Below are 18,444 nucleotides of genomic sequence, written 5' to 3'. Positions count from 1 at the left end.
GAACTAGTGGAGAAAGGCATCCACTACCTCTGTCCTTAGCAGGATGAAGCAATCTGGGCACCATGCCCCCTCCAGAACCAGTGGAGACTGTCATCCACTTGAGATACTGTGGCTTTGCACTCCCCAGGATTGTAGAGACTTGTGAGACTGTGGCTTTGCACTCCCCAGGATTGAACAGTGGGCAAACCACCCATTGTAGAGACTTGAGAGACTGTGGCTTTGCACTCCCCAGGGTTGAACGGTGGGCAAACCACCCACTGTAGAGACTTGTGAGACTGTGGCTTTGCACTCCCCAGGATTGAACGGTGGGCAAACCACCCACTGTAGAGACTTGAGAGACTGTGGCTTTGCACTCCCCAGGATTGAACGGTGGGCAAACCACCCACTGTAGAGACTTGTGAGACTGTGGCTTTGCACTCCCCAGGATTGAACGGTGGGCAAACCACCCACTGTAGAGACTTGTGAGACTGTGGCTTTGCACTCCACAGGATTGAACGGTGGGCAAACCACCCACTGTAGAGACTTGTGAGACTGTGGCTTTGCACTCCCCAGGATTGAACGGTGGGAAACCAACCCACTGTAGAGACTTGAGAGACTGTGGCTTTGCACTCCCCAGGATTGAACAGTGGGCAACCAACCCACTGTAGAGACTTGAGAGACTGTGGCTTTGCACTCCCCAGGATGGAAGAGTGGGCATGTGGCCACCTCGTGGATTTGGCGTCGTGCACTCAACCAGCTGTGGTGCCCCCCCTTTCCCTCCCCCTGAGGTGCCTGTTTAGTTGCTCTCTGATGCCCCTGCAGTGTTCTCTCCGTCATGGTCAGGGATCGTGTGTGGGTCTCGCCCATACCGTGTGGTCCCAGTGTTCCACGGACTTTATTAGAGCACTACCTGGACTACTATGCTTGGTATATATTTTGTAAATGGTGTATATATATATTTCTGCCTACTTGCTTTTAATATATTACAATGGTTACACTCATTTTCTATTGTCTTTGCATTCTTCCAGGGGCTTGGGGGGGTGTAACTGTGATGTATTGATATGCATTAGTGAATGTGTTGTAGTGGGTGAGGGTGGGGGTGTTGCGTGTTGCATGTGTGTGTCCCTGTTTTTTCCCTCCCCCTTCCTCCCCCTTCCCCTGTGTCGTAGGTGCAGTACCCACGTGGTCTTTGCCTCTGGCGTTCGTGCTCCTGGTAGAGGAGCAGGAAGACTATTGCAGGTAGAATTTGGAGTTCTGGATCCATGGCGTCCTCGTTCCTCGTGGGGTGTGTAGAGGTGAGCGTTTTTCCTTCGGTATTCCTGTTTCCACCGTGTTTTTATCAGCGGTGAATCCGTCCCGGAAAAGGTGGCGGATTGGCCTGTCATAATAGTGTGGGCGTTACATTGTCCTCTGCCTGTCTGTTGGCGGTGACCGCCAAGCTGTTTGTTTGTACCACCGTGGCGGTCGGAGTGTTAAAGTGGCTGTCTTTGTTGGCGGTTTCCGCCACGGTCGTAATAGCAATTTGTTTTTCCGCCGGCCTGTTGGCGGTCTTACCGCCGCTTTATCACCGTCCGCCAGGGTTGTAATGACCACCATTATTAATATGCAGCACTCAAATTATAAGTTGCAGCTGGTACCTGCAAAGCAAAAGAGACACATATATCATTACAATCTTATACATTACCCATAGAACAACAACATGCAGATACTTCAGCAAAGGGACACAATCAGGTGTAACTTCAGATGATCAGTAAAATAATAACACTGATTAGCAACACCAGAATTAGTAACAATGACAAAGTATGCATTAGTACAAACAATCAAAGAGTGTCAATATAAATCTTGGGCATTTGAAGTAAATACCCTCAATAACCACAAATTAGCATCAACATGTTCGTGCTTCATGTAAAAGAATTTGGAAACACAAATCTAGGAAAAACATACTTTCTCAGGTTATTATAAGAAAACATTATTAATATGCAGCAGTCAAATTATAAGTTGCAGCTGGTACCTGCAAAGCAAAAGAGACACATATATCATTTCAATCTTACACATTACCCATAGAACAACAACATGCAGTCTACTTTAGCAAAGGGACACCATCAGCTATAACTTCAGATGATCGGGCCTTTCAACAGCTAAAACCCACACTGCTAGTATGACTCGAACCATCAACAGGAACTCTTGAATTCACAATCTCCTTTCCCTCCCTATAATCTCATCATGGAGTCTGATTGTAGAAAATCCTACTCAGCTTGTTATACTAATCTTAAAAAAGTTTCTCATTGTTCAGTACATGGGGTGGTTACGATTCAACCAATAGTAGCTCTAATTGATAACCTAAATATTATAACAGCTACATCAACCAGTACATTTTCATAACAGTAACTTTTCCTCTTCCGGCTCGTCTGTGGCTCCTTGGATCCACCTCGTCTAAACTTCTCTTCTCAAGAAGAAACTTCTTACAAAGTATTGTCTTCTTCCATCTTTGAGGAAAAAACTACGTATTAGTGGCAATTTCAGACAATAGAACATTCAACTTTTGCAAGAACTTGGTTAAAGAATGGCCTTGTAAGACATAATGCAGCAACCCACTAGGGGTAGCTGTGTACCCGACTATTAAACCATCTAGCACGCTTTTATATAAGCACTGAACTATGGAATATAATTACAACGTTTAGTTAGAATTTTTGCTCAGCTAAGAACAGAAATGAATTATGGCAACCCTTTCTAAAAGTCACCCGTTTTTTAATGTTAATTTACTATACAGTTAATATATTAAAATTATTAATAAAACATATTAGAAAATTCACACTTTCACAAGTGGAAGTCTCTGCCTGCTGCCTTCAACCCAGCAATACAGTGCCAGGTTGGAGAGACCCTAGTGCGCATGTGCGTTTGGCCTGCCTCAGACGGCCGGCCAAACATACATGGTCACTGAGGCGAGTGCTGTGCACTCCCCCTAGGTCCCTGCCACGCCCCATAACCCCACCCTTTTTACAACAAAATCATAATAAACATAGTTTATTATGATTTTGTTGTAAACGTTTTGCAGCTATTGCTGCTGGCGGGGGGGGGAACAGCGCTCCTCCACCATAGCAGAGGAGCTGTCCCTGATGGCAGCCCTCAGATATGTTTAAAGGGCTAGTTATGTGGGCGGCACAATCAGTGCTGCAGGCTCACTCATAGCATTTAAGTTACAGTTTCTAGGTACATGCAGTACCACTTTACTAGGAACTTACAGGTAAATTAAAGGTGCCTATTGGGTACTAGCCAATTCTACCATGTTTTAAAGTGACATCACAAGCACTTTAGCACTGGTTAGCAGTGGTAAAGTATACTGAGTCTTAAAGGCAGCAAAAAGGAGTCAGCTAAACAGGAGTCTTGAAAGCAAAAAGTTAGGGGAGAACCGCACCAAGGATGTTAGGTCTAACATGTACTGCAAAAAGCATTTCATATAGTGTGTGACCATGCAGTACAGCACTAGGAAAATTATTATTCAGTGCTTGCTGAGCCTGAAATAAGTTATGGTACCATGGCAATCCTCTATCCCTAGTAGGAAAGGGTAATTTAAGCATGTTGTTGGTGCATTTGACTATTCTGTTTTCTTCTGGAAGAAAGGGGTATGTGTATAGACGATGTACTTCCAAAGCAGATGCAGCATCAGGAAATGACTTTTTGACAAATGCTGTGCCGTTGTCTGAATAAAAGTTATGAACTGATTCAATTGTTTCTAGACAGTGCATCTTTTTTATTGCTTTGAGCAGTGGCAAACTTTATTGACCAAACTCACACAAATCTAGACCATGGATCAACTGCATCCATCACATATTTATATTGATTGACACTTTGTGATGAGCAAAAGTGGCGAGGTACACAACACTGAAGAGTTTATCGGATATTGTAAGAGGAGTAGGCTATTAGGAATTTGTCAAACTATTTTAGACCTATGCTGAAACAGACAGTTAAATCCCAATCAGCAAGTGATTTGCTTACCTATTCTGGAATCTTCCTCCCACCAAAACTCTTCAGCAGTTCAGGACCATGGGATTGTTTTGTTTTTTCCTTTGCACATTTCCATAACAGCTTCTAGAATTTCGGCATTGCCTTCAGTTCCATGTTTGTTTTTAGTACTTGCGGTGTCTCTGTAATTCCACTTGTATTTCATATTTTTTCTTGTGTTCTGGAGGGTTCTATTGTTATTAATCCAATCCTAGTTTTCATTGTTTTGGATACGTTTCTTGAGTGCTCTGTTTATTTTATTCTTCACAAAGCAAAATGTAGGAGTTCTATTTCCTGGGTCATAGTCAATGTCTCCCTGGAAATTAGATATAAAATGAGAACTAAAGAGCTGCCCAATGTGTCACAACATTTCTGTTGTGTTGGTTGCTCACTCGAGGTGCTTGGTTTTAGATCTCTGTACCTTTCTTCCGATTTTTCCTCAACTCTACCACCTTTCTTCGTCTATGTCATTTAGCCTTTAGTTTAGGAAGGTTTTTCAATTCACAAGCCATTAAAGCACATAATTAAAGCAAATACTCATGGAACTACAAAAAGAAAGGGTAATAAAAAACATTAAAAACATGTCAAAGACAATACAAATAGACTCAGAATTTCATAAATTCATAGATTCATGCGCATTCCTGCTCAACCCTAGTAAACACATTTGGGCATCTGTGCAAACCCCACAGAGTGTAAAACTGCTACACAAAGGACCGTAGTCACACTGTTACTGGATAAGAATAATGCATCCATGTAAATTCACATTTTGGCAAACACTAAAATTGGCTCATGACTCCTCCTTGAACAAAAATATAGTGTACAAATATATTGTAATACATGGAGTCTAATATCGAAAAGCACCACAAGAAGATCAAAACTGTTTATACTCCGAGCAACTTCTTAAGAGGGCAGACTACAGTAAGTCTCTTTAGTCGAACCAGATAAAGACTAATTAAGTACAATCATATAGACAGCAATGCATAGATATAAAAAGGGAAAGCTTCCTATGATTCAGAAAGGCACTTAGGCTAAAATCCAATCATCAGTTCATTGCTGTAATCTCCTTTTATGAACTATTAGATCACCAATCGTAGTTAGTTAAATAAAATATATGGGAAGCGTATAAAACTATTCGAGCACAAAGGCCCTGCACAGATGCTACTTATTATCCAGATTTTAGCACTATAAATAATAATAAAATCTAATTAAAGAAATAGTGTGATTAAGACCATAAAATGGAAACACCCGATGCAGGGGAAACCTCCCCAAGGACATGCCTGTTTGTAAGTTTCCAGTGATCCTACAGTTCCTCATGGTGTTAAAAATCTGGCACTGTGGTAGCCCTACGGCGAATAGACCACGCTGATGTTAAAAGTTACTGCACTTACAACTAGTGTGGACGAGTCATTACTCCATATTCTATAGGCGTTAGCTAGGTCATGTAGTAATAAAACTTTACAGAGAGTAATAATCCATCTTCCTCTTGGATTTTTATACAGAGGACAGAAGAACAAAACATGTTCGATAGTTTCCTCGCGTAAATTACAATATGAACATTTATTGGCCTCTGAGCTATTTTTCGGCCAATGGGCGGTAAAACTATTAACTGGTAGGGTTCCATGTCTGAATTGAAGGAATAGGGCACGTGCATGGGCAGTTATGGCAAGATCAAAAAACTGTTCTGGCCTTGGTTCGTGCTTGACCATCAGAAACTCTGAAGTCAATCGTCCCACCCCTTTACTAAGGAGGGTCTCCTCATTGGCCTTCTCCCAATACCTTTGCTTAACTAATGGGATGGCATTGGTGGGAATCAACTCCAGCATCTCCCAAAAAAGAGGGAGAGCCAGTTTGTCCCATCCAATTTCATCTCCCTTAACCAGCTAACCTTAGTCCAGTTACACTGGAACTTTGTAAGATCTTTAATTGCCTCTCGAAAGGGAGCCAATTCTTCCTTTTTCCATATACGTATCCAGTATAAGAGGGGTTTCAAGCCTACTATATCTTTAATGCTATTTATTCCAAGGTCAAATCTAAGAGGGATCAGCGGCGTGCCCTTCCCCAGCCAAGGTATATATCTAATAAGCTGATTCTCTTTGATTTGTAGAACATCCAACTGTCTATAAAACCCCCAGAGCTCTGCCCCATACAGTGCTGCACCTCTAACTTGAACTTTATATATTTCGAAAGTGGGGTTTAAAGGTGGACTAACTACACTTCTTGCTTTGCGACCTAAGGCCCCTCCTCTTTGACATAAGGTGAGGTTCCCTTTTCTAATGGCCGCATCCCAGCTACCCGAGTCCATTAATCTAATTCCCAGATAATCATACTCAGCAACCCTTTCCAGAGGAGTAGTGTTCATTAAAATAGTCACTTTTGTTTTAATCTTCCGTGGACTGTATATCATCAACTTGGTTTTTTTAACATTAACTTCCAAGTCAAAATCTCTACAATAAAGACAGAATTGGTCAGCCAGATTTTGCAGTCCCTTAGGTGTTTTGGCTAATAAAATGGTGTCGTCCGCATAAAGCAGACCTGGAATTTTCTTTCCTGCCAATTTAGGTGAATCATTGATACAGTTGTTTAAATATTTAATGCAATTATTTATATATAAAAGAAAGAGGGTCGAAGCTAAAACCCAACCTTGCCTGACACCTCTTTAAATAGCAACTGTATCTGTTAGTTCACCGTCTTTGCCACACCTGATCTGAGCAAAAGTGTTTTCATGAAGTCGAGCTATAAGAGCTAGGAGGCCTTTGTGGACACCCATATTCGATAATGTCAGCCAGAGTTTATTCCTAGGGACCAAGTCTAAAGCCGCTCTCAGATCAACAAAAATCACATATAGATTCCCACCTCCAACATCCACCATCTTCTATTCAATTGCTAAAAACCTCAGAACCTGACCTATTGTGCTAACCGCTGGTCTGAACCCTGCCTGAAGATCCGAAATAGCCCCATTCTCTATAATCCACTCTTCAAGGCAAAACAGAATCTGTTTTGCAAAGAGTTTTTGTAAGTTGTCCAGTAGACAGATTGGACGATAATTAGAGGGATCATTAGGACTACCTTTTTGGAAAAGGGGGACTATCTCAGCTCCCTTCCATGTCCAGGGGATGGGTGCTCCTGTGGCGACCGCATTACAAACCAGGTTCAAATAGGGGGCCCAAATATCAGGGTTTGATTAATAAAGGTCGCCGGGAATTTTGTCAAGACCTGGGGCCTTGCCCCACTTCAAAAAAAGTTATTGCTGCCCTGGTTTCTGCTACGGTGAATTGGATTGGGGGTGAATCGAGTTTCCCGTTTTCCACCTATACCCCTGAATATGGAACGTCCACCCCTGCATAAAGTGACCCAAAGTGTTTTGTCCATGTTACAGGGAGGATCGAGGTACCAGGCAGGGGCTGAGATTCTCCGCTATCATTTGAGATCAGTTTCCAGAACTTAGAGGTATCATTTGCTCTAGCGGAGTCCAAAAGCGCAGCCCACCTTTCCTCCTCCCAACTTCTACGGGCCTTAATAAGCTCCTGCTTGTAGCGCTCTCTAGATTGTCTGATAGGCTCTCTGATCCCCATTCTCAGATCCCTAAATAACTTGAGCTTAGCTTCCTTACATGAGTGGTTAAACCATCTCTCACTACTTTTATTCCTTTGCTTGGCAACCGACTCTTTAATAAAGTGTTTTTTGAGGGAGTTAAATAGTTCCATATGTGCAGCCAAAAGCCTGTCCCCGTCCTCTGGTGAGAGTAGCATATGCTCCATTCGATCTATTAATAGGCTATATATAGATGTAAGGGAGCCCAACAATGAATTCACAGTGTCCCACTTGATATTACGTTTATTATTAGTCATAGCGAGCTGCTGCACATAGTCCTGAGGCATCTAATGAGTACAACAGACCCCCAATACTTAAGACTAATGGTTTGTGGTCGCTTTCTTCGTGTTCCTTTACTGCCATACCGATCATATGTCCCCACAGGCGAATGTCCGGTAGGAAATAGTCGATATGGCTCTTGTGGGCTCCCCGCCTGAAAGTAGGGCGGGGTGTGGCATCGGAGCATGAACGGCCATTACAAGCACGGAGACCGTATACAAGTGTGCTATCAATTATTTGGTAAGCTGATCTACTCAATCTAATACTTTTATTCAAAGATAGCTGTGGGATGCCCCAGTAAATGTCCTCTTCTACATAAAGTTCTTGGGCCATTGGATGAGGCTCAAAAGTCATATTAAAATACCCGGCAATTATAATATAGTGAGAAGCAGATTTACAGAATAAAATGTTATCTAAGGCCCTCAAAGTGTCAGACATGCAATTGCTCCCCACACTTCTGCAATATGTATTTAAACGTAATAAGGGTTTTTCCATAACAGTTGTCAATATCAGGCCTTGCAGGTCGACACAGCCTGTGTCAATCTCTTCAGTCTGGCACTTAAGGGAACAGCTAACCCAAGTCAGTAACCCTCCAGAAGGTCTCCCGGAAGTTGCCTTACGGGCTGGGACCCAATAACTTTTGAAGCCATGCCTAAACTTGGGCTCCAAAGCCCATGTCTCTTGGAACAAGTAGATCTTGTGCTCATCTATAAAAAATCCCCAGTCAGGGATTTGCATTTTACGCTCTAGACCTGCTATGTTCCAGCAGAGAACTTTCCCTGGGATATCAACTTGAACTTGAGGTACATCATTCAAGACTTCCGGTATAACTTGGGGTGTCTTAGATGGGTTACTTAAAGGGTTCAGAGGATTCATGTTACACATTTGGTCTATCGAAGAACGACTCTCCAATAGTCCCCGGTCATGGACACTGGTTACATTACTCTCTCCAGAAAATTCAGAGTCGGCATCTTTCCTGCTGGTAACCGGGGGCCTTTCATCATTCTGGGTTAACATTATGGTTTGAGTTGAATCCGGGGAATCCATAATTGGAATCAAAGTTCCCTCTGGGATGCCAGCTCTGAAACCTACTTGGTCGTTAGCACTAAAAGTAGTTTGTTCCCTAATAGTTAGTCTGTTCCTCAGAACCTCAGGGGGACCCTGCAAAATTTTAAGTCAATCTATATCATTAGGAGAGGGTAAAAAATTCCTGAGCTCTAAGTAATAAGTATGTTGTGGTTGATAGCGTGGAGGATCTCTGAAAACTGGTATCGTCCTGCTAGGAACATCTTTAGTTACTGGGGGATAAAAGGACGCAAGCCTGCACAAAGAAACTCCATCTGCTACTGGGCCAGGTTTACATGTATTTAAAAACAACTGTTGAACCAATACAGGAGAATCAAAGTTAACAACAATACAATCGCCCATTCCTGTCTTATTCAACAGACCCACCCAGCCCACCCTCCTCACCATTAAAATAGAGGGTGCCATACGAAATTCAAAATTAGCATTAACGTGCAGCCAATGTATGACCTTGTTTTTTAGCTCTTCATCAGATTCCAGTCTATTAGATTGTAGTCTTGGAACATTTGAAATAACAAGGACATATGGGCAGGATTCTGGGGGAAAATGTAAAACATTTAACTTATCCCCTTGGATCCCCAAACTAGTTCTGCTATATTCCGAGACCACCTCTGATACACAAATATTAGGATTTAAAACTGCTCCTTCGGGTCCCCCGATAGATCTAAAGTTTGATTTATTTTACAGTTGGCTTGCGAAGGCACCCCCTTCCGCCTGCCCATTCTTGCTTTGGTTTCAACCTTACCTTATCTCTCTTCTCTGAAAAGCCTGCAGAGCACCCCCAGTAACTCTTCAATGCCAAAGCATCAGTCGTTTACCTCACCTCTATTAAAAAGCCACGTCTTCGGGCGATACTGCTTTTCCTAGTTTGCCCAAGCCACGTAGGGCCTCAGCGAAGATTTAGAGCAAGGACTTAGAGGGGTGGCCCGGCCTCTCACGGTCGCTGATGGGCGAAGGACGGGCCCGCCCTTGGCCCGGGCTTTGCCCGGGCACGTCCTGTGTCGCGGGAGAACAGGTCCGCGCTTTCTAGCGCTCGTTAGAGGGAGGGGCTCCTCCCCCCCTCTCAGGCAGCGGCAATCGCGTCCCGCATTGCGGGAGAACAGGTCCGCGCTTTCTAGCGCTTGTTAGAGGGTGGCTCCTCCCCCCTCTCAGGCAGCAGCAATCGCGGCCTGCGTCGCGGGAGAACAGGTCCGCGCTTTCTAGCGCTCGTTTGAGGGAGGGGCTCCTCCCCCCCTCTCAGGCAGCAGCAATCACGTTTAGGAAGGTTTTTCTCTTCCAAGTTCTGAATCTGCTTTTGAGAGTAATTTTAGAATTATTCTCAACCTGGAGCAATTACTGCTAGAAGCAGGAGGCTCTACCACTCTTCCAAGAGGTCAACCAGGTTATTGCCTTTAAGACCTTCCATTGACATAGGCGCTGGCCTTACAGCAACCGAGAATATTGGGCCAGATTTAGAACTTGGCAGGGTTACTCTGTTACACCAGTGACGGATGCCCCATCCGCCAAAATATAAATACTATTAAATATAATGGGATTAAGATTTTGGCGGACGGGACATCCGTCACCGTTCTGACCGAGTAACCTGCCTGCCAAGTTTTAAACCAGGCCCATAATTATTTGAGAAATGCTACATTGCTATGTGAGCACATGGGCTGCAATCACAAAAACGTAACGACTATGCCTTTATTCTGCCAAGTGAGCGCTTTGTTATAGCTCTTATGCACGCTTGAGGTTCTAATAATTAGGGTATTTCACAGAGCTCAGCTCTGGATGGTATCGGAAGACTGCAGAGCGAGATATGCTGTTTTTCTTCTGACACTTGCAAGTGGTTTTCAAGGTTGCATCTGCAGTGGGAAGAATGCTCTGTTTAACATATGTTATCAATGTACCAAGGCGGAGTTGGTACATGTGTAATGAGTGCACATATGTTTGTTGTGCTGAACTGAACCGTTAAGTACATTTCCACTGCTGGACAATGGTAGAACAACTGTGCTTAGAGTTTTTGTCAGATATTTTGCTGGAGCTCCAGGTGCTCCCATGTCATTCAACTGAATAAATCCTCACTCTCAAACACTGATCCTGCTTATTAATTTGTTTTAAGTTAGGGTATTGACAATGCTACATACATGTTTCTGAAAATATGACCAGAAATATCTTTCAAGTAGCACTGATACTGTACCAACAATGCCCGCATGAGAAGAAGGGTAGCCCTGCATGAACTGCTTTGGTAAGATCTAACCTAACGTTTTCATTAGGAATATACCTATCTCCTATTCCTGGTATAAACAATTTGGAATGTTGTCTTTGGTGAGAGGGTAGTAATATTTAGAAGTTGGAACCTTCAGGGGTCTTTCCGTTTCCATTGTTTTCTGTATTGTCACAATAATATCTGCATTGATTTTCATTTGAGATTGCATCACAGCAGCAACCTTACAGGTTTGCAGCCAAATCAGTTCAACATTTCTCCTTAGGATGGATTTCTACACGTTTGTGTTTATGTAGACCAGGAATAGTTGTTTACAGCAGCCACCATTCCCTCAAAGAATTTTCATTCTCTGAATTTGGTATAACTATGGGAACCAATAAAGCAATCTTCTGAAGGGTCGGGGTGGAGGGGGGCCATACTCAGATTTGTTAACTGTAGCATTCTGTTTCGAGGACCATTACACCCTTGTGATTATAATGCATAAGTGTTAGGAATATCTCCTTTAGTAGCCTGTTCTAATGCTGGGAAGAAATAAAGTATAGTACTCTGTATGTCCTGCAGCAGAGGCTACTCCTTCAAAATAGCCATCTGCACATTCGTGAGAATTTTCTAAGTATGAGTGAATTATTCCTCTGCAGTGAAGTACAAGTGTGATTTGGATGCAATGGGGTTATCTGTCTCCCATTTTAAACTACACAAGGTAGCCTCAAATGCTAACATCTACCCAAATTACTAGGATTTTTTGTCCTGTGCTTTGAGATATTTCATCTCAAACACGTTTGCTTGCAGTAGATGTAGAATAGTTGTGTATGTGTCTGTTCATTTCTTCTCCGAATGTGTGTGCGTAATTAAGGGATATAAGGGCTTTGCTTGCTTAGCATGGTGTGCATATTCAAGAGCTATATAGGAGCACGTAATTTTCTCAATGTATTTCGAAGCTGTAAGGTGGCACATTTCCACTAGAAATCTGGCACCAATCTTTTGCCTTCACTTTATAATTATTATCTGAAGACGATCTCATTAATTCATGCAAAGTTTTTTTGCAGAACTTTATTGTTTTCTGTGTCAACCCTAAATCATCCCTATTGGGTCGATCCTTTCTAGGTGCTCATTTAAACCATCATCAGTAAAACATGTCATCAAAGTACGATAACACTTCAGGATCATCTTGTAGAATCTCCATTATTATTGCTGCAAATAACCCCTGACTATTTTTATTTTCCAATGGGAGTACTGTGTAACTATATTGATTATCATCAAATGTAAAGGCAGTTAAATTGTGTGATTCAGGTCTTATATTTTGGCTACAGAAACCATTATCAATGTTTAAAGTGATTTTGTACATTTTCCTAGCTAAATTCATCATACGTCTAGTACTGTGAGTACTTTGCACTGCACGTGTTTGTGAGTTCTGATTTCTAGAATTCAGTAAATTCCAAATGAGCGGTCTAGTGCCAACTCATGGTCGAGTGGCAAGGCGCTAACACATTCCAATATTGTAATTGATCTAGAATGGTCTCTATATTGCACTTTGCCTCTCGCGTTAGTGGATATTAAGCCTGTATGTCTTAATCTGTAGCAGAAGCTCAATGTAAGAATGCATACGTTTCAATATTGTTGGATAGCTGATGTTCACACTCATTTAAAGGAGTTGCTGCCAGACCCTGGTGTATGGCCAACTCAGCTGTCTCTCTGAACTTTACTGAGAATCATTGAAGCAACAGGTTCAAAGTTACCTATCAACTTCACACACAAATAAACTGCAAGAGTGACTCCTTGTTCGTTTTGTATTTGTTTCAGAATATCAGGTAATGCCACTATAAAGGGCTACCATGAGATACGTAATGGTATATATGCTAGCCAATATAGTCCTCCATGTATCAAATCAAATCAAATCAAACAATTTCTTAAGCACACTACTCACCCTGTAGGGCCTCAAGGCGCTGGGAGGCGGTTACTGCTCGAAAAGCCATGTTTTAGGTGCTTTCTGAAGGTTAGGAGGTCCTGGGTCTTGCGTAGGTTGGTGGGGAGGGAGTTACAGGTCTTGACCGCGAGGTGGGAGAAGGCCACCTGTAGAACTATCCTCTACAAGTGGCACCATACTAAGGGGTATGTATGGGCTCCACTACATCTGGTAATTAACCTCTCATCAAACCATAATGTTCTTGAAAACCAGTGGGGATTTCCTTTTGATCACATAGTACATAATGTATGGGAAATGAAGCAGGCTTAAATGGAGTAAAATGGTTAGTGGCAGGATTCACTGGCTCAAACTATTAAAATATTTCAGGAGGATACGCTGAATTCACTATAACTATTAGATTTACTTCTCCCCCAGTTGGATATTGTGTCAACCGACTTCTATGTATTGACGATATTTGTACATTACCATCTGCCTCTTTAACTAGGCCTGGATGAAATTTCTGCTATGCCAGCGTAATCTTGTGTAATTTGATGTCACGCTTTTTATGCAAGATTCACAAAATTACGATATTGTGCCACGCTGTGTATTTATGCGTGATAAAAGGCATACGTTTTGTGAGTGTACAGGAATAATGCCAACGACCAAATCACAAGTAGCTGCTGTTTGTGGTCCTCGTGTTTTTTGCGCTATGTTTTAACATGAAATACATCCTGACATCCAAACTGGACATTAGGATGCATTTTGCACAAACATATTGCACTAAATGCCGGATTTGCATTTCACATAATTTCACTTATTTTTTCTGAAGTATCGTGTTATAACACAAAAAGAAATTATGTAAGTTTCGCACACCGCTAATTTTAACACAAATTCAGAACGCAATTCAAAACACAATTGAATTGCAAGTAAACTCGTTTACTAGTCAAGCACTGAAAAACTCTTCATCGGATAAGAACTCCTGACTGGAGTAAGAGAGAAAACCACTATTACAATGGACGTCTCTGCACTAGTAATGATTTGTCAATGCTTGTGTGCGGCCCCTGAGGGTACTCGAAATTCAGCCCCACATTGGACACTATGATACATATTTTTTTAAGTCTGCTTGTAAAGACAGTCGAGTAGAGCTCCTTGACCATTAGCCAAGCACAGATTTGAATCAACAAACCAGCTTGAGTGGGATAAACAGAGAGGCTGTGACCCACACATCACATTTCTAGAGATAATTATAATAATCAGGTAAATATTAATCGTGCCAGAGATTTTAAGGAATGCATTTTACTTATATATGAGTACCCGGAGAGCCTTTCTCTGAATTACTAGCATACAACAAATCCACTCTGTAATTTTAAGAAACTTTATTAATAAGATAAAGCCCAGTTTTAGTGCAGAATATATGAATATGTGTAATTGCAGCTATAAACATTACGGTAAGAAAAATAAAGTCAATTGATATCACTCGTAGATGCCTTCTTACATATGATGAAGACAGGAACTGACATCACAGAAAAAGATTCTATTCACTTTAGATTGGGAAGCCCAGCCAGAGTTCCTTCATCTAGCCACCATCCTAGAAAGGGCAGTAGATAAGATTTGTCCCACGCCTTTCCTGTAATTTATTGAGCCATTCTAATAGATAGAGTAGAATCCCAAGTTTGATATCTTTTTCCCAGAGCAAAACTTCACAGCCCTTTCATTGTCCTTCCCATCTGACATTCTGCTCCCATAACAAAGACAGAGGACACGCCCAGATTATGAGGACACCCACCCACTCATTGTGGGCAATGCCCTTCAGCAATTTGTCTGGTTGCTTCTTCTTCTTGATACTCATAAATTCCGGTAATCTCTTGTCATATATGTAACTGGTAGCCTGAATTTTCCAATTTGCTCAGCCTACAAATGAGATGCCTCCTATATCAATTTCCAGCTCCAATATGTGTCTCATAGAAAATAACATGTTTTATCTCGGATCCAGGATACTATCTATGTGAGAGAAAGTTTCCCAGCGTAGCCTTTGATCTCACCAATCAAAAAATGTGTATCCTTGACTAATTCTAATGCCTTTCTGGTACAATCTAAAAATTCTGTGCAGGCACTTGGCATTTTATGTGGCTCTGTGATGATGAGTCAATGCTTCTTGTTTCATGATGGAAAACTATTCATACTTATGGCTCAGTTACAGCAGCAAGCCATGGTTTGGATACATGACTCCAAACTAACTGGTCATTTGTCTATTCTTACAATATAAATATTTTTCTGGGGTGCACTTTCGGTTTAAATGCATAGTACCGTGTGGTTCTGCTGTACAAGCAAGAGTGCAAAAAAATTCTATTGAGATTTACTACTACCAGTCTCATTGACACTTAGGAGATTGGTCTTCATAGTAGAATTACCAAAATGTAGTAGACTTTCCATACTGTTATTAGTGGTGGATCGTTTAACCAACATTTTATTACAAGACCAGAGGCTCATATTCTGCAGTCTTTTCTTGCTTTTAATTTAAACAGCAGCCAAGAAGAAAAACTACATTTCCCAAGAAAAGTAAAAAACTACAAAGTGACATCACAATGGTAACATCCACTAAGACGTTGAATACAGCTATTAATATATTGACTGCGAACAACAAGTCCCTCTTTTCTTGCTGCTCGCAGTCAAGATAAGTACTCCAATTTTCTCTCAAATTTGCTTACATGTACATTTATTGTATTTCCTTGGTTACTGATACATGTTTTTACCATTTTTGCATATTGCAGCTTTACACGCGCTCACGATCACGCGCCGTCTCTGTCTTTTAGGATTAATCCATTACGCATCTTCCGCCAGTCGTTTCTAACCGTCGGAGACGCGTGCAGCCAGCGTTTCTTATTGCTTCGCATGTGGAAGCATTCCTTCAGTATCCCTGCCGCCTTTGTTTTCGGCTTGTTGCCGAGTCATGGACCCGTTTTTCCCTGCATGTAACTCCCCTGGGAGGAGTTTTCTTTTCTGCTACTGCCTCCTTTGCTCAAGGTAGGATTTTCCTGTCAGTTCTCCACATGCCCACTCCTCGAGGCCACTCCCTGCCTCACAGGCTTATTTTTTAACCCTATATTAACTAGAACAAATTTAGCTACCAGTTTTTTCACCTCAGTTAGCTTTCTTTAGTGTACCTGTATTTTCTCTTTCTTCAGTATGTATGAAGAAGAGGACTCCCAATTTTTTAAAGAATCCTTAAAGTCCTTTATTAAGGATTCTGTCCAACAGGCAGTTTCTGTCTCTATGTTGGACATATCCAAGAATTTGGAAGCCTCCTTTTCTAAAATTATTTCTGCCTCTGAAGTGCCTTCTACTAAATGCAAGAAACGTGCGGCCACCCTTCCTGGGCCTTCAAAAGGTGTTTCTGTTTCTTTTGGTCCTCCCACCAAAGAGGTTTCCAAATTGGGAACCCCTTCCTCCCCTCTCCATATTACCCACTTAAGAGACACTGATGATGATGATGACTCATTGAGTCATACTGATGATATAGACGGATCTTCGGATCCATATATTCATGGGCCTTCGGAGAAAAAGTGTAGAATTTCTCTTATTGACGGTGGTGTCGTTCACCCTGTGTCTCAGTTCTTGTTAGGCCACTCTGGCGAACCCATGTTCGACCCTTCCTTCATGGTTCATCCAAATTCTAATGAATGGTTTCCTGCTTACCATGTGGCAGATTATGTTTCTTTCTATTTACGTCACTCTCTTGATAAGGTTACCAGGAATAAACTCAAATCTGAGTGTCCCCGTCCCTCTTTACCCGACAGTATTACTGCTATCCCTGTTATTGATCCAAATATGCTCATGTTTTTTACAAAGTTTGGAAAAGAGCCTAAGAAAGGTGTGGATAGAGCCTGGTCAGGTTGCCAGGATAAGCTTTTGGATTTGGTGGGTCCTCTCACCAGGATTTTCGATTTGGCTGAGGAAGCCAAATTGGATCAGTCTTTCCAATTGGGCGCAACACATTATTTGTATGCTTGGGAATGCGAACACCCAATTATCCCTTGAAAGGAGAAAAAGTCTCCTTCTAAGGATCAATCCCAAACTGGCGTCTTTGGCCTCAAAAGATGAAGGCCCTTCGGCTAAAGGTTTGTTGTTTGGAGACTCCTTTATTAAGGAACTAGGCAAGTACGTCTCCACCTTTGCCACTCTGGACAAAGCTCATCTTTCTATCAAAAAGATTTTTTCGTCACAGGTTTTCGCCAGGACAGGAGTCACTTTGCCGGCCGTTCTCTCAGAGCTCAATACCCAAATCAAGACTCCTACAACCAGCAGAACCAGCTTGATACCTACACAGGATACAAGCCACGTTTCTACCCCCGTCGCTCCAGAGGCTATCGAAGCAGAGGTTATGCCAACAAAGGAGAACAAGTTTCGGGTAAGTGTTTCCAATTCTGGCCATTCTCCAGTAGGAGGCAGACTGGCTTTGTTTCTAGATTCATGGTTGTTCCTCACGTCAGATCCCTGGATAATTCAATCAATTTAGGGTTACCTCTTAGAGTTTTATCAACCCCCAAGTCAGTCCCTTTTCCCTCTTCCCCTTGTCTTTTCTCAGGAGCAAAACCAACTCCTCCACAACGAGATCCAGTCCCTCCTCGCCAAACAAGCCATAGAACCAGTTCTCTTCGACTCTTCGGGTTTTCTCAGTACCATTTTCTTGGTCCAAAAGAAAAAACAGAAGTTTTGACTAATTCTGAACCTAAAAAAGTTCAACAATTTTGTAATCTATCAACATTTCAAGATGGAGACTACCTTCCATCTCAGGGATATTTTATCACAAAACGACTGGCTGGTAAGATTAGACCTTCAATATGCTTACCTCACAGTACCTATCCATCCCTCACACAGGAAATTTCTTCAATTTCAATGGCAAAACTCTTTCTACCAATTTAAGATTCTTCCTTTCGGACTCTCTTCGGCCCCTTGTTGTTTCACAAGATTCTCAAGCCTGTAGCGGCCTTCCTCAGATCTCACGTCTGATTCTTTACCTGGACGATTTTCTCCTCATGGCACAAGACAAGGGCCTTCTCATTGTTCAGTTACACTTTTGTCAGGATCTTCTTCTCAAATTGGGTTTCCTCATCAACTTTCAGAAATCAGCCATCGTTCCATCTCAAAAACTGGAGTTCCTCGGTTTCCTCATAGACACTACTCTTTCAATTCTTCAACTTCCCCAACACAAAGTCTCTTTAATCAAGAAATAAATTTGTCATTCTTTGTCTCTTCCTCACATCTCCCTCAGAACTCTAGCTCGTCTAGTGGGGCTTCTTGCTTCCTCTATTCAAGCTATTTTCCCAGGTCCTCTGCACTATCGCACCCTCCAACGTCTGAAGATAAGCCATCTTCACAAGGGCCTTGCTTATTCTGATCC

At 42.1% G+C, this 18,444-nt stretch overlaps 1 long non-coding RNA gene across 1 annotated transcript in view; it reads right to left on the bottom strand.

The window, feature by feature from the left end:
- Positions 1-10,052, bottom strand: part of LOC138267087 (uncharacterized) — a 30,851-nt gene extending 20,799 nt beyond the window's left edge. The window contains exon 1 of the long non-coding RNA XR_011199773.1: positions 9,680-10,052. This is a non-coding gene — a long non-coding RNA (uncharacterized lncRNA). The remainder of the gene's footprint in view (positions 1-9,679) is intronic.
- Between the last annotated feature and the right edge of the window lie 8,392 nt (positions 10,053-18,444).

The sequence above is a fragment of the Pleurodeles waltl genome, chromosome 2_1 (assembly GCF_031143425.1).
Source record: "Pleurodeles waltl isolate 20211129_DDA chromosome 2_1, aPleWal1.hap1.20221129, whole genome shotgun sequence".
NCBI classification, from domain to species: Eukaryota; Metazoa; Chordata; class Amphibia; order Caudata; family Salamandridae; genus Pleurodeles; species Pleurodeles waltl.
This window is presented reverse-complemented; position numbering and strand designations above follow the sequence as displayed.